Source organism: Oncorhynchus keta, chromosome 6, assembly GCF_023373465.1.
Source record: "Oncorhynchus keta strain PuntledgeMale-10-30-2019 chromosome 6, Oket_V2, whole genome shotgun sequence".
NCBI classification, from domain to species: Eukaryota; Metazoa; Chordata; class Actinopteri; order Salmoniformes; family Salmonidae; genus Oncorhynchus; species Oncorhynchus keta.
In genome coordinates, this window is record NC_068426.1 from 30,356,967 (window position 1) to 30,371,345 (window position 14,379).

Genomic DNA, 14,379 nt, shown 5'->3' on the forward strand with positions numbered 1-14,379 from the left:
TGGCTATTTTCAAATGCTGCTAATTTAGCTCATAAAACATAACTTTATATTTTGGTTAGGGATCAATTGGCCAAGCAATAGATATTATTTGATTTATTTCTGTGGATTTCTGATCTGGTACAAAGGATCAAACGCTAAATCAACCTGCTATCAACATTTGTCTCACCACAGCTTTCTTTCTTTTGGTTGTTTATACCTGAGTAACAAGGACTTGGTAAATAGTTTATTTTTGAATTGGTGACAATAGTTTGTCAACAGCGACCCATTCTAGTCAGGTCTTTCGTGACACCACAACAATTTCTGGGAATTACGCTTTTCTGAAACTAACCGTATGCAATGCAAACCATAAAACGTGAATGTCACATTCATTATGCTAGGTAAGTTCCTCCTTACCAGAAGATCCCCTGTAGGAAAGTAACCCATGACTGTGGCGTTGGTAGATTTAATAGATCCGTTTCACCTGTTGTGTGTTGGTTGACTTTCTTACGTGGCCTTGGCTTTCAACGTTAGTTTATTTTGAGGTGACTGTGAGGCATGTCTACAAATCTGCTACAAAGTGGGGATTTCCTAACTACGTGTTTAGGCTTATGTTGCCTGGATGAAAACCGTTTTTCAGCCCCTGCCCTGTCGTATTTATGCAGTTCATCAGTCCCATAACCTCCGCTCGTGACATACTTTGGCAGCATTTTAGACAAGCAGCCCAATTCGCATCTTTTTTTCACTAATTGATCTTTTGACCAATCGGATCAGCTCTGAAAAAGATATGATGTGATTGGTCAAAATACCAATTAGTGGAACAAATATCAGAATGGGCTGCCTGTGTGAATGCAGCCTAAATAACCTCTAACCTGTTTGCATGTGTGCATAATCTCTCTCTCCCTCTCTGCATGCTTACACACAAATAAAGCGAATATGTTTTCATAATGATGTATCATTGTGTGTCAAAGTGAATAACACTATTTAGCCAAGGCATATCATGCATGTCTACAGTTGGGATTACCACCAATAGAGGGGCATGAATGAAACACGTGCCCTTTGGGTTAGAGGTCAACTGGTTGCCATCAATATATTTCATACACTTATATCATGCTGTCTGATCAAAGAGAAAAGCCTTATAGGTCAATAAGTCTGAACAAGAAAAGTTGAGTAGGGAAATGTTTTATTTTCCTTCTTCTATTAATAGAAATGTACAGCACCCCAAGAGCGACAGGGATAGCTTTTACAGTCTTTTAGTTGAGGTAATGAATCAACTTAAATAGTACACCACCATCTCAAACCAAACACGTTTTGTGACTTTCCAGCCATGTGTTTTTGAGAGGTTAAGAAGAGCTTTAGGAACTGAATTTGCTTAAGTAAAACTAACCATAAGCTGTTGTTCTTGGAAGGCAAAGGTAACGATGTCCTTGCAGTGATATCGAGGATAGAGGCAGAGGTAGGGGGGCTGTTCAGGGGCTAGCCTAGCTGTGGCGGTAAAGGGGGCTTTTAGCTTACGAGGGGGCTGGAGTAGGGTGGGTAACAACAAGGGAGTGAACAAGCAGGAACAAGGGGTGACCATGGTATTCTTATCTTTTCTTATTTTTGTTGCATTGTCGAGAAGGCACCTGCAAGTAATCATTTTGTTGGACAATGTATCAAATCAAATTTGATTTTTCACATGTCCCGAATACAACAGTGACATGATTACTTACAAGCCCTTAACCAACAGTGCAGTTTTAAGAAAATAGAGTTAGTAAAACATTAACTAAATAAACTAAAGTAAAAAATTATTGATAAAAGTTACACAAAATAATAATGAGGCTATATACAGGTCAATGTGCGAGTGTACAGGTTAGAAGTTTACTATGCGTATACCATACATACAACTAATAAAACCTGAAACTAGTCATAGACCATGCAATGGTGCATGGAATGATCTGGGATGCTGCTGGTTGGTACACCTGCTTCTTCCAGTCCATAAAACCTTATGAGCAGGCTTCTCTGGGGCCTTGTTGCCAGCAGCACCAACAGGCCTACTCACAGCGCCTGGGTCCTTTGTGCCTCCCGTGCCTAGTCCTCTGCCTCCTGCTGTTTTGTGCTGGACGACTGTAGCCCATGACGTGATTTCACACAACACAACCAGCCACGGCAGAAAGAGAGGGGGTTTTGTCCCGGGACCCTCTTTTGTGCTGTTGTTTAGTTTGTTTGTTTTCAGAGATTCTAATGAAGAAGGCCACGAGTTGTGGTCCGTCACTGCCACAGTAGGGACACCAGGGGGTCTGGAGAATAAAAAGCTTCCAGGTCAGTAGCATGGAGCAAATCGCCGCTCTCTAATATCTCTGTCAGTTATCACACGCAACTCCGGCCTCAGTTGCCTTGTTCCCCCAGCATGTGAAGGGCACTCGCGTGATAAGTCTGCGCTCTTGCTGTGACCATAACTCCTACTCCTCACGGCATCTACAGGATAGCCTACTGAGTTGACTGTTAACTCAACTAACACTCAGCTATTGAAACAATGATGCTGAGCTGACCTCGACCCTCTAGCAGGCTGAACTATGTTAAATCTGATTATTGGTGCATACTCATTTATGTCTGGAAAATGCCACAACCACAATTTATTCTAATGTCTTTCACATGTAATCTATGTAATCTTCTTCACTTTATAACAAAAATTGGATGTGGCAACCAGTCCCAAAATATTGCTGAAACAGACAGACAGGCAACCGGGCTAATAGAGAACCTAAACTGTGCTTGTATGATAAATATATGTTGTTAACATGTAACATAAATGTCAATGGATGTGTAAGAGGAAGGTAAACAGATCTACGTTTCAGGTTTTACCCAAGCTCTTTACTCAATTGGTGTTTGGTAACTGGGACTAGATCTGCACCTAGGGACCACCTTACCCCAATCTTGTTATAATTTTCCCCCAGTATGTGATCAAATCTAATGAACACATGGGGGCAGTATAGACCAATCTGACACACTGGCACTTGACTTGCAACGAATCAAGTTCATGATGAGTAACTGAGCTGAAATTGTTTCTATTGAATGTAACATCAAACAATGAGTTGGCGAGTCTGATTGTACTTAAAGCGTCAGTGTTTTTTATTGTCTTTATAAAATAATATTTAAGTGTATTTTTCATGTACTGAGTATAAGAGATGCATTTTAGAAAACAACGTGTCATACAGTATATGCAGTCATGTACTCTCATATCATCTATTGTGTCCAGTTGCACATGTGGGATTAGTAATTTTGACTGCAGATGGCAGAACTGGTTCAGTCCAATAACCTTGATGAATGAAGTGTTGTCATCTGCGGGGCTGAGTCCCCTGGTCTACATCTCACACATTTCTCCATTCATTCAATAATTGCTGCAGGCAATTTGGGTTACAAGCTGCACTCAATGGTACAACTGTAGTGGTCTCTGCCTGGTATTCAACTGTTTCCCCAGAACCTGCACACATTATAGGCCTACCCATAGCTTTATATTTGTTTATGGTTGTACTGCTGCTACTGCTGTTGTTGCTGCCAATGAGCTGTAGTCTAAACTGATTCTCCAGTCCATGTTTGCTCAATTTGAGTTAATGGGTTAAGCAGGAAGGGCGGTAACTCCATTTGGACTCCCTCTCATTTCCTCCCGTTGCTATGGGCACTAGTATGAGTAATGACCTTGTATACATGAGTGCAGCAATAAGTTAGTGGAGAACAGCAATATATATGTTTTCAGTATGGGAGGGGGTTGGGCTCACTTATGGTGGACCATATGGGAGGGCAAGCGGTGAAATAGAAAGTGCAACACTCACTAGCCTTCCCATGCAAATTAAGTGTTTTGGATGGCATACAAATATAACTCCCCATGGAAATAAATAGTTATGTACGGATTCATTCTTATGTTGTTCGTTTGTAATTAGGCTACCTTTCTACCATGTAATGGGCTACTGTAAAAATAAAAAATAAATGTTGGAAATATTTTCAAAAGACTAGTCTCTTCAGGAGGCACTGATAAGGGAACATATTTTATTTTATATTATTCTCTACATTTCATTCAGAAACTATTCATACTCTGACTTATTCCGCATTTTGTTGTGTTACAGCCTGAATTCAAAAGGGATTAAATAGTTTTTTTCTCTCTCAAGCATCTACACACAATACCCCATAATGGCAAAGTGAAAACATGTTTTGAGAAAGGTTTGCAAATGTATTGAAATTGAAATACAGATATATCATGTACATAAGTATTCACACCCCTTTGCTATGTGCTTCTACAAAGTATTGACTCAGGGGTGCTAATACTTATTTAACCCTTGTGTAGTCTTAACATTCTGTTTACTACCTTATCCTAAGGGTAAAAAATGACCTGCCTTCACTAAACCCCTAAAATAAAGTAGCTTAATTGAATTATAAACCCCAAATCTGTTTTGCATGAAGAAACAACTTGTCATTCATCACAAACTTTGAATATCTGGGTTTCCCATTTTCACAATGCAGAAAGACTGCATTTAATCAGTGGACACCACTTGTTTTTACTACAACATACCTGTCATAATTGTTTTCTTTACTTTATTATTATTGCTAAAGGTACTGCATAGGTGTAAACATACATTTGTCTTTAGCAAGAGATAGCACTTGTATAGCCTAAGAAAGTAGAAAAAATGTGCAGAAAATAGTTTTGAATGCATTTTATTGAGACGAGTTGTACTTTTTTTGGCAACATAGTGATTGATATATTCTTATATACTGTACAATTAGAAAATCAACTACAAAATACTAGTATTCTCCCATTTTTTTAAACCATTGCCCCCATCCACAAGGTGTATAAACAACAACAGTAAGTAAGAATAAAACAAGATAATAGATACAAAACAAAAACATGAAGAACATAAATCAATCAACTTTAATTAGCACATGTAGGACAGTATGCAAGTGTGTGTGCATGGACTTTGCAGATGTACTTTTACCATGTGCAGCACATAGTATTTGTTTTACAGTCCTTCTTTGGGGGGCAGAATTGGCTTCTCCTCTTGCCTGCCCCAGCTGCAGCCTCATATGGATCAGAACAAGATTCAGCCCCCTGAACAGCTTTCACAAGCACTGCAGAGGCTGCTGTGCGGGGGAGGCACTCCCTTCTTTGAATGTGTGGGGTTACAAGTGCCTTTCCCAGCTGCTCCAGGAACACCCTCCTCGTGTTCTGCTTATCAGGGATCCAGGTAGGGTTGATCTTGTTCCATATCATGCAGGAATTGTATGAGGACACATCTATGATGTTATGGAAGATGACCAGGGGCCAGCGGGCAGTCATCCTCCTGCAGCTGTAAGTTACAATCACCTTGTCCAGGTTGTCTACGCCACCTTTGTTGTGGTTGTAGTCCAGGATGATGGCTGGCTTCCTGTCCTCACGATCACTGATCTCAGCTGTTTTTTGCAGTGTGCTCAGGAGGACCACATTCTTGTGGGGAGGTAAGAAACTAGAGTGGTGGTGGGGGTGAAGGCAAACTTTGATGAGAAGGCCTCTCTCCCTCTTGTTTTGCGAAGAGTGCAGGGGGGAGCTTAGGCTTGTTCTTTCTAACTGTACCAACCATGGTAATCTTTCTCTTCAGGAGCTGCTGGCTGAGCTCATAAGAGGTGAAGAAATTGTCACATGTGACATTGTGCCCCCTCAGTCCATCTGTCACATCAAGCACAACCCGCATCCCCTGGTTCTTATCCGGGCCTCCACTGGTCGGCTTCCCTGTGTAGACTTGCATCTTCCAAGTGTAGCTGGATTGTGCGTCACAGGCCACTCATATCTGGATGCCATACTTTGCTGGCTTGCTGGGCATATACTGCCGGAAAGAACAGCGACCTTTTGACAAAAGAGATTACTATCAGTAATTAGTATCAGTGTCACAGAAAATAATTACATAAATCAAGGATATTACAGCAATACATAATAAAATGAACAGTGAAAATCACTTACATTACAGATATGAAACTAAAAATGTACCTCTGAATGGAACCAGTTGCTTATCCACTGTTACTGCAGGCCCAGGGTTGTAGAGGATTGGCAGACGCTCAATCCACTTCTCCCAGACCTCTCTTATGGTCGTTCGTTTGTCTCTCACACATCTTGGAGGTCTTGACTCATGGTTATCAAACCGTAGCATTCTTGAGAAAGTGTGAAAGACTCAGTGGCACTGAAAATCACCCTTCCACTCTCAGCATCCCAGAGACTACATGTAGCCTCGCCTCGGGACCTATAGATACCCGCTAAGATTATCAGCCCTATGTAGGCACGCAGGTCAATCTCATCCATCTTTTTCCAGTTGTCTCCATATTTACGGAAACCCTGCAAATTTGTCATCTCCAGGATGATTTTTTCAAAGGCTGGTGTGATTAACCTGTAGAATGTTGAGGCACTGTCCTGGAGATGGGCAACCGCATGTCTTGTGGGCCCTGGGGTCATCCTTATGACATGTAGAATGTTGAGGCACTGTCCTGGGCATGGGCAACTGCATGTCTTGTGGGCTCTGGGGTCATCCTTATGACATGTAGAATGTTGAGGCACTGTCCTGGGCATGGGCAACTGCATGTCTTGTGGGCTCTGGGGTCATCCTTATGACATTTTGTGCTGCCATCCTGCCCTGGTTGTCATATGGTGACAAGGACCATGTTATTTTGCTGTTCTTTGACAGAAATGTATCTCTTTCAGGTTGGGGGATTTCTTCATCTGAAGATGATGCATTGTGCTCTGGGTTGTAATTCTTCCCCATTTTCTTCAGATACCTCCTCCTCTTCTAAATAATTAGTTTCCTTATTCCTCTTGGACATCTTAATAAATCAGGTCTACGACCTGTTGGGCACTGAAACGTGCAATCATGGCTTCAGCAAAGAGAGAACTGGGGGGGACTGTCATCTGCAGCACCTTTATAGCCTCTGACTGCATTCCCCATTAGTAAACAATGCTTTCAATAATTTTTTATTTTGTCTGTGAACTTGGGTCATGTGTGGGGTCGTGGAGGGGAGATGCTGCACAAGAAACTTAAACCATTAGCACACAATCTCAATTTCTCATTGTGTGTGTGTGTGTGTGTGTCTTTGTGATTTTTGTGGTGTGTAAATGATTTTATAACTGCCGGGTCAAAAATGACCCTAAGACAATCTTTGTACCCTGGTGGTGTACAGCTTCATTGGAAATATGAACAAAGACGATGTTTCACTTTATCTAATGTTGGGGTCACTCTAGGAAATGTAATCAAAATTCAAGTTGAAAAAATATAATTTAGGGGTTTTTCTCTGCTGTTAAATATTAGTGGCGGATCATTGTTTTACCCTTAAGACAACACAAGGGTAATGGGTTTCATTGCTAAAAGACTTTAAGTGGAGCAATACAGGAATGGAGATGTGTAAAAAGTTTTTTTTTTGAGAGAGCGATGACCCTCATTTAAATGAGATATTTATATATTTCATTTTCAACAAATTAGAAAAAATGTCTAAAAACTTGTTTTCACTTTGTCATTATGGGTGTGTGATTTACAACAACAAAAAAACGATGTAATATATTTTGAAATCAGGCTGTAACACAACTAAATGTGGAATAAGTCAAGGGGCATGAATACTTTCTGAAGGCACTGTACGTACATAGTAAACCGAGTCCCACTCACCACGACCTCACCTGTGAATTAAAAGTGGAAATCAAGTGGCGTCATGTCTCCCATCTCATCCAGGTCCGTGGACACGTAACGGTGTAATCGACCCATAGAGGGGAGACCTGCAGCTTCACTGATCAACCCTGTCAACACAGAAAATACTAGGTTATTGTTAATTTCTTAGCCGAGAATGTCACTGTAAAATAGCTAGCTCCGTCCAAATATCATCAGCAAAATCCGAGAGCGCAGCGCGTTAAGGGATTCAGAAGTGGCGTGACATTGATAGAGTTCGATGCGCCATGATTTTTGTGTTATTAGCACATAAAAATATGGTGCTTATTTCTACATATACATATTTCTACATAGTACATCATTAATGAGGGACTGGGTTGTCACTGATGGAGGAGGGGCTGGACCGCCACGCACAGTGGAGGAGAGGGCCGGCAGAACGAGCCTGGCAGCGGTGCTCGTTCTGCAAAAATAAAGTTTGCCTACACTCTTCGTACCGAACTGAAGACTTCACGAAATCGATTCGCAAACTGTCGTGTTATTGATATTTTTTACTATTACCTATTGGGGGGAATTAGTAAACGTTGAGACTTTTAGGAGATAGATAGGACGTTGGAAAGTGATCGCTCAACTTTCTACAAGGAAGCGATTTCAACAGGTCTAGCGAACGGAGCGCGGACGACTCAGGTAAAGTTAAATCCGACAACACAATGTTGGGCTTTGCATCTAGTCTAGCAAAAAATATATAGACAGACAATTTGTAATATATAACCCCATTCAAAATGCAAGCAGTTGTATGCCAACGCTCTTCCAATAGTGCATAGGCATAGGCTAGCTGACTGCAGGCAGATGAGGATGTTACAATGCGTTATAAATACGTATATCACGGTGTACTGCTGAGGTTGGGCTCTCTAGAGTACAGTTCCTCTCAAGGCTTCTTCCATACCTTTGCAATTATTTGCCACTGACACCCTAAGCTTTTCTTTCTAGACACTTGGGTCCAGCAAGGTTTTTGTTAAACACTTTTTGACAAATGCAATACAATGACAAAATGTGCTGCAGTGTTAGTTCCTAATGTATTGTTAGAGGGAGGTAATTTGTTCCATAAGGTCTTGGATCTATGTTTTGGACTCCAGTGAGTGTTGATAATGCATTGTGTATAGAGCTGTTTCACGTTCTTGTACACGTAGGAGAAAAAAAGGTGCTATCAAGAACCTAAACAAGTTTTTTTTGTCTGTCCCCATAGGATAACTCTTTGAAGAACACTTTTTGGTTCCAGGTAGAACCCTTTTAGGTTCAATGTAAAAACCCTTTTCACAGAAGGTTCTACATGGAACCCAACTAGGGTTCTTTCTACCTGGAAGTGGAACCAAATCGTTTTTTCTTATAAGGGAGCATGTGTCAGGTTGACATAGTTTTAATATATTATACTGTCTGCAACTTTAATAGCATCATAAATCAGGTTGAAAAAGACGTGTCTAGTCGTTTTCCTATCTTAGTTCACCTGCATATCAGCCCTTACTGAAGCAGAATGGTTTTGTTTCCTAGACTGAGGACTCGCACTGTTCTTGTCTTGGCAGCTGTGTTACATTGTCATCATTCCAGCTTGCATCCCGTTCTCAGGGGCCACGAATCAACACATCAATGAGCATGTAGCTAGATGTTCTATCTCACAACCACACCTGTGCCAAATGCACCAAAGACAATGAGCTGCTACATTTTGGAATTACCAAACGACATGGTGAAATCAAGATTCACCAGTTCAGGTAATGTACAGTTGACGTGGGTGTTGTCATGTGACAGTAACCAGATTCATATTGGCATTTGAAAATATTTGGGTACATGACCAGATGTCAAACCTGTGTTCCTTCTGGTTTTGACGTGTTTGTTCTCTATTGTGTAGAGAGTGACTGGTTAGTCATTGTTCACATCAGCTAGTCTCTTCAGGCCCAGTGTCTGGCTAGGGGCCTAAATCAGGTTTCTTACACACAGACGCACTAAAGAGTAGAGCGGTCAGGGTTAGGAGGACGTCACCACCTGAGGCTTTTTCAAGGCGAGTGGTGTATGCAGGGCTCTAAATTAATATTTTCCCAACGTAAAAAAAAAAGTTAAAAGCACAACCTACAATCTAGGCACACCAGAATATATATTTTTACATGATTGAGATATAGTAAAAGATCAGTCATTAATTTCTATGATCATTGATCGTTTGAAAAAGCTATTTCCTTTCTTTCTGTGCCCCCAAATGTTTAGTTATACTGGTAAAGTAACCAGGTTGTTAGCTAGCTAGCTAATGAGGTAACATGACTGAACAAGGTGTTAACAAATGCCTGAGAGTGGTTTTGGAGCAACCCACAACATGGTTTATGAACAGGGCCTAAAAACGAACTTTTTGGTCCACCAGCCATTGTGGCAGGTAGATGAAAAAAATCTACCAGCCACTCATTACCTGACACTTATAATTATTACTAGCCAATGCATTTATTTGCCATAATAACACCAACAACAAGTACGGTTTCTCGGCTTTGTTTTTGCAGATTTCGGATTTCCCCCAGATTTTATTCACGCTTTCACAAAAAAAAAATTCACTTATTTTAATAGAACATCCGATTTGGTTGTTTTTCCAAGTCCACAACAATCCTTAAACCACATCAGGAGATTACTTTTGAGGTCTGGGAAGAAAATAAAAAACATATTTTTGTAACTGCTGTTGGAAGGAGAAGGTGAGGACCAAGATGCAGGAAGGAGACTGAGAGACAGCCTGGTCCTTGGAGGAGGCACAGGATAGACCGGGCCGTGGAAGCGCACTGGAGGTCTCGAACTAAGGGCCTGCACAACCCTTCCTGGCTGGATGGTGATTCTAGCCCGGCATGTGCGGGGCGCAGGCACAGGACGCACTGGGCTGTGCAGACACACGGGAGACACAGTGCGCCGGCGCAGGATATCTTGGCCCGAGGAGACGCACTGGAGGTCTGGAGAGCAGGGCTGGCACCATCCGTCCTGGCTGGATCCTCACCCTAGTCCGGCAGATGCGGGGAGCTGGGATGTTGCGCACCGGGCTAAGAACGCGTACTGGAGACACCGTGCGCTCCACTACATAACACGGTGCCTGACCAGTACGATCCCCGCCATGGTAAGCACGTCTTGGAGTGCTGTAGCGCCGAGCTGGCACAGGACGTGCAGGGCTAGGGAGGCGCACAGGAGGCCTGGTGCGTGGGGCTGGTACAGTCTTCACCAGACGGCTAACACACACCTCAGGACGAGTATGGAGAGCTGAGTATGGAGAGCTGACTCAGGTGACATCAAATCTCATACACGCTCCGTCGGGTTCCGTCCTTGGCTCCTTACGGTAAGCACGGGGAGTTCGCTCAGATCTGCCCCCCCCAAGACATTTTTGGGGCTGCCTTTCGAGCTTCCTTGCCAGCCGTGTTCCCTCGTATCGCTGGTTCCCTTTTCTTGCTGCCTCCACTCTCCTGGCTGCCTCCACCTGTTCCCATGGGAGGCGATCCCTTCCAGCCAGGATCTCCTCCCATTTGTAGGATCCCTTGCCGTTCAAGATGTCCTCCCATGTCCATTCCTCCTTTTCACCACACTGCTTGGTCCTTTTGGTGGTGGGTAGTTCTGTAACGATATTTGTCGTGAGAAGGAGAGGAGGACCAATGCGCAGTGTGGTAAGTGTTCATCGTTGTTGAATTTAGTGTTCAGTTTATTACAATAAGGAACAAAAGAAACCACCGACACAGCTCCGTCAGGTGCAAAACACACTAAAGAGAAAATAACTACCCACAAAACCCATGTGGGCAAGAGCTACCTAAGTATGGTTCTTAATCAGAGACAACGATAGACAGTTGTTCCTGATTGAGAACCATACCCATCCAAAAACAAAGAAATACAAAAACATAGAAAAAGGACCATAGAATGCCCACCGTAGTCACATCCTGGCCTAAACAAAATAGAGAATAAAAACCTCTATGGCCAGGGCATGACAATTTTGGATTGTATAGTTGCTCTTTAATTTAATTTGCGTAGCTCTAGAGACAGTTTTTTTCTGTACTGAATGCACAATAGCAGAGTTTGCAAAACAAAAGACCACCCGATTTGATACAATTCCACATGATATTATATCATTCTGCCATGGTATCCTGCTTTGCAGTTAATGGTATGCAGTTACCGGGTTAACGGGGCCCTCCCATGGTGTCTGAAAAAAATAATAGAAAAGATGAGAATCTTCAATGTCTCTTCGCTAGCAGTTCTTTCCAACTCAAACTAACAACCTAGCATGTGAACAAAACAATGTAAATATCCAAGAAACACAAAGACAAAGTCACACTGAGTATGTTTACATGAGCACTAATAATCTGATTTTAAACTGATTATGGCAGTAGGCCGAGTGTGGCATTTGTCATGTGAACACTTTACTCTGCTAATCTTAATCGGTGTCAATTCAAAATCAAAGTAAGCATATACTGATTGAAACAACTGCTTTTCTGGGCAATCTTTTTAATTATTAGGACATGTAAACAGCTTAATCTGTGTTATGGCAGTGTATTTCTTTATGCGCATGTGCCAGCAATGGTAGTGCAAGCCTTCCTCCTTTTTTTTGTGAGTGAAGAAAGTGTGGGAAAATGAAGTTTTCATATAGACTTAATATGTACGATCTCAGAATGCAGAAATGCAGAAATGTCCATCTTTGCAGAAATGTCCATCTTTGCCTGGTTGCTAAAATTCTAATGGTTTGCCTAATTTCAGTTTGTGACCAAACAACCTTTATTTAATTATGCAAGTCAGTTAAGAACAAATTCTTATTGACGATGATGGCCAGGGGCAGAACAGTAAGAGAAAAGCTGCGAAATGGAGAGTAAAAGAGAAATGCCAGAAAATAAATGTTTTGGAAAGATTTGATGAAGTGGTAAAAGAGGATTATAGCAGTGTTGTGTGATGATTGTGATACCATTTCGACAGTCACAAGATGGATTTCAAATAGGCTTGAACTGTAGCCTACTGGTCAGATGGGTTAAATAGTAACTAAAATCTGGACACTGACTCTAGGTCTATAACCTCTCACATAGCCTTATAAATTCCTGCCAAATTAAGCATTTCTTGCAAGTGAACAAACAGCTGACCCGATCACCACAAGTGTCCATAAAAACAGGATTATTAGGGAAAATCATTCTTCTTGCAAAGCATGCAAACGTTTAAAAAAAACTTATATTGATCTGACTATCAACAATAATGATATTATTGTGTGCATTTAACCTTGAGAGGCTATCAAGACAAACCAGTGTGAGGGAACAAAGCTTGAGTAGGGAGTATTAGGCAGAAAGGAGGAAAAGCATAGAGCAGCACCCTTTTGCCAAGGGTGTGCCAGAGTGTCCACCCCTAGTGGTGCATCTCCTGCCAGGGCAAAGAACAGCGGGCAGTGTGCGTCTTTGTATTATGTGAAGATACTCGACCGTATCTATCCCAGATCTGGTTCAACACTTGGGGATTGAGCCTCCAATCCCCATGAATGGGATTCCCTCTGAACAATAAGTCCGCTCCTACGTTCAGTACTCCCGGGACATCAGTCACGCGTAATGAGAGGAGTTGTGCTCTGTTCCACAGAATAATCTTGACAGCCAGTCTACGTAGATGCCGAGAGTGAGTGCCACCCTGGCGGTTGATGTATGCTATCACAGTCGTATTGTCTGTCCTGACCAGGATGTGACAATTCCAGAAGAAGAGCAAAAAGTGTTTTGGAGATAGGAATACTGTCAGTAGGTCAAGGTAGTTTTACCACTTTACCGTAGTTGTACCTGTTTACCGCTCTTCCCTCGTGAACTGGGCCCCATCTCGTGAGTGATGCTTCTGTCGTCAACACCTCACTAACACTACCCCTAGGAGAATGCCTGTAACGAAGATGAAGGGGCTCCTCCAGTGGCGGAGGACCGAGAGACAGATTGTGGTCACCTTTTACCTTTCGATTTAGGTGACAAAGTATACAGGCACTGGGCAGAGACCCAATGCTGGGAGTCTCTCATCCTCAGTAGTCCCAGTAGTACTACTGAAATGGTGGAAGCCATCAACCCCAGCACTCTGAGACATATTCTGAACAGGGCAATACACTGATGGAACGGCGTGATGCGGCTGACCGATAGTGTGGTCCAGAAGAGATAGAATCCAGTCTGGCGCCCAGGTATTCTTTATAGTCTTTTAGTGTGTAGCAAACTAAGCTCTTTTTCTGGTTGATCTTGAACCAGGACGCCAGAGCCGCTTTAACACACTTGCTGAACATCTGGGTGGCTAATGCAAGCCCAAAGGAGCCCGCAAGATACTCGTAGGCCGTGCACTGAAAGGTGAACCCGAGAAACCTGGCAGAATGCTAATGTGAAGTAGCACTAGCGAATAGATCGAGACAGCACGTTGAGCATACGGAATATGAACTTCCTCACATAGCTGTTGAGGACCCCTAGGTCCAAAATGGAGCGTTGAAAGCGGGTGGTTTCATAACACTGCAGTGTCTATCCCTTTGTGACTGTGGACAGGATCCAGGGCTGGACTGTGCATGTGTGCCAGTTCACTGCTCTTGTAGTGAGTTGCCCACAAGTTATTTTTCAAACTTATTTTATTTGCTGCTTCTTATTTCTCTAGTATAGGCTACTACCGTAATAAACGATATCAGCAAAATGCTGATCGGTATGGTCTGTGTCGACCTATTTTTGGTTAACATCCCAGATCTAGAGTTGAGTGAACTCCCTCCATCTTCCCTGTGGCTGGACATATA

General features: G+C 42.4%; 1 protein-coding gene across 3 annotated transcripts in view; it reads left to right on the forward strand.

Moving 5' to 3' along the window:
• Positions 1–14,379, forward strand: part of LOC118385376 (rho guanine nucleotide exchange factor 28) — a 123,124-nt gene that overhangs the window by 3,609 nt on the left and 105,136 nt on the right. For 2 of the 3 annotated variants that reach the window (XM_052521297.1, XM_052521299.1), the window contains exon 1: positions 8,031–8,303. The exons of the other annotated variant lie outside the window; for it this stretch is intronic. The gene's annotated coding sequence lies outside the window, so the exon portion shown is untranslated. Of the gene's footprint in view, positions 1–8,030; positions 8,304–14,379 lie in introns of those variants that run through there. 3 annotated transcript variants of the gene reach the window in all.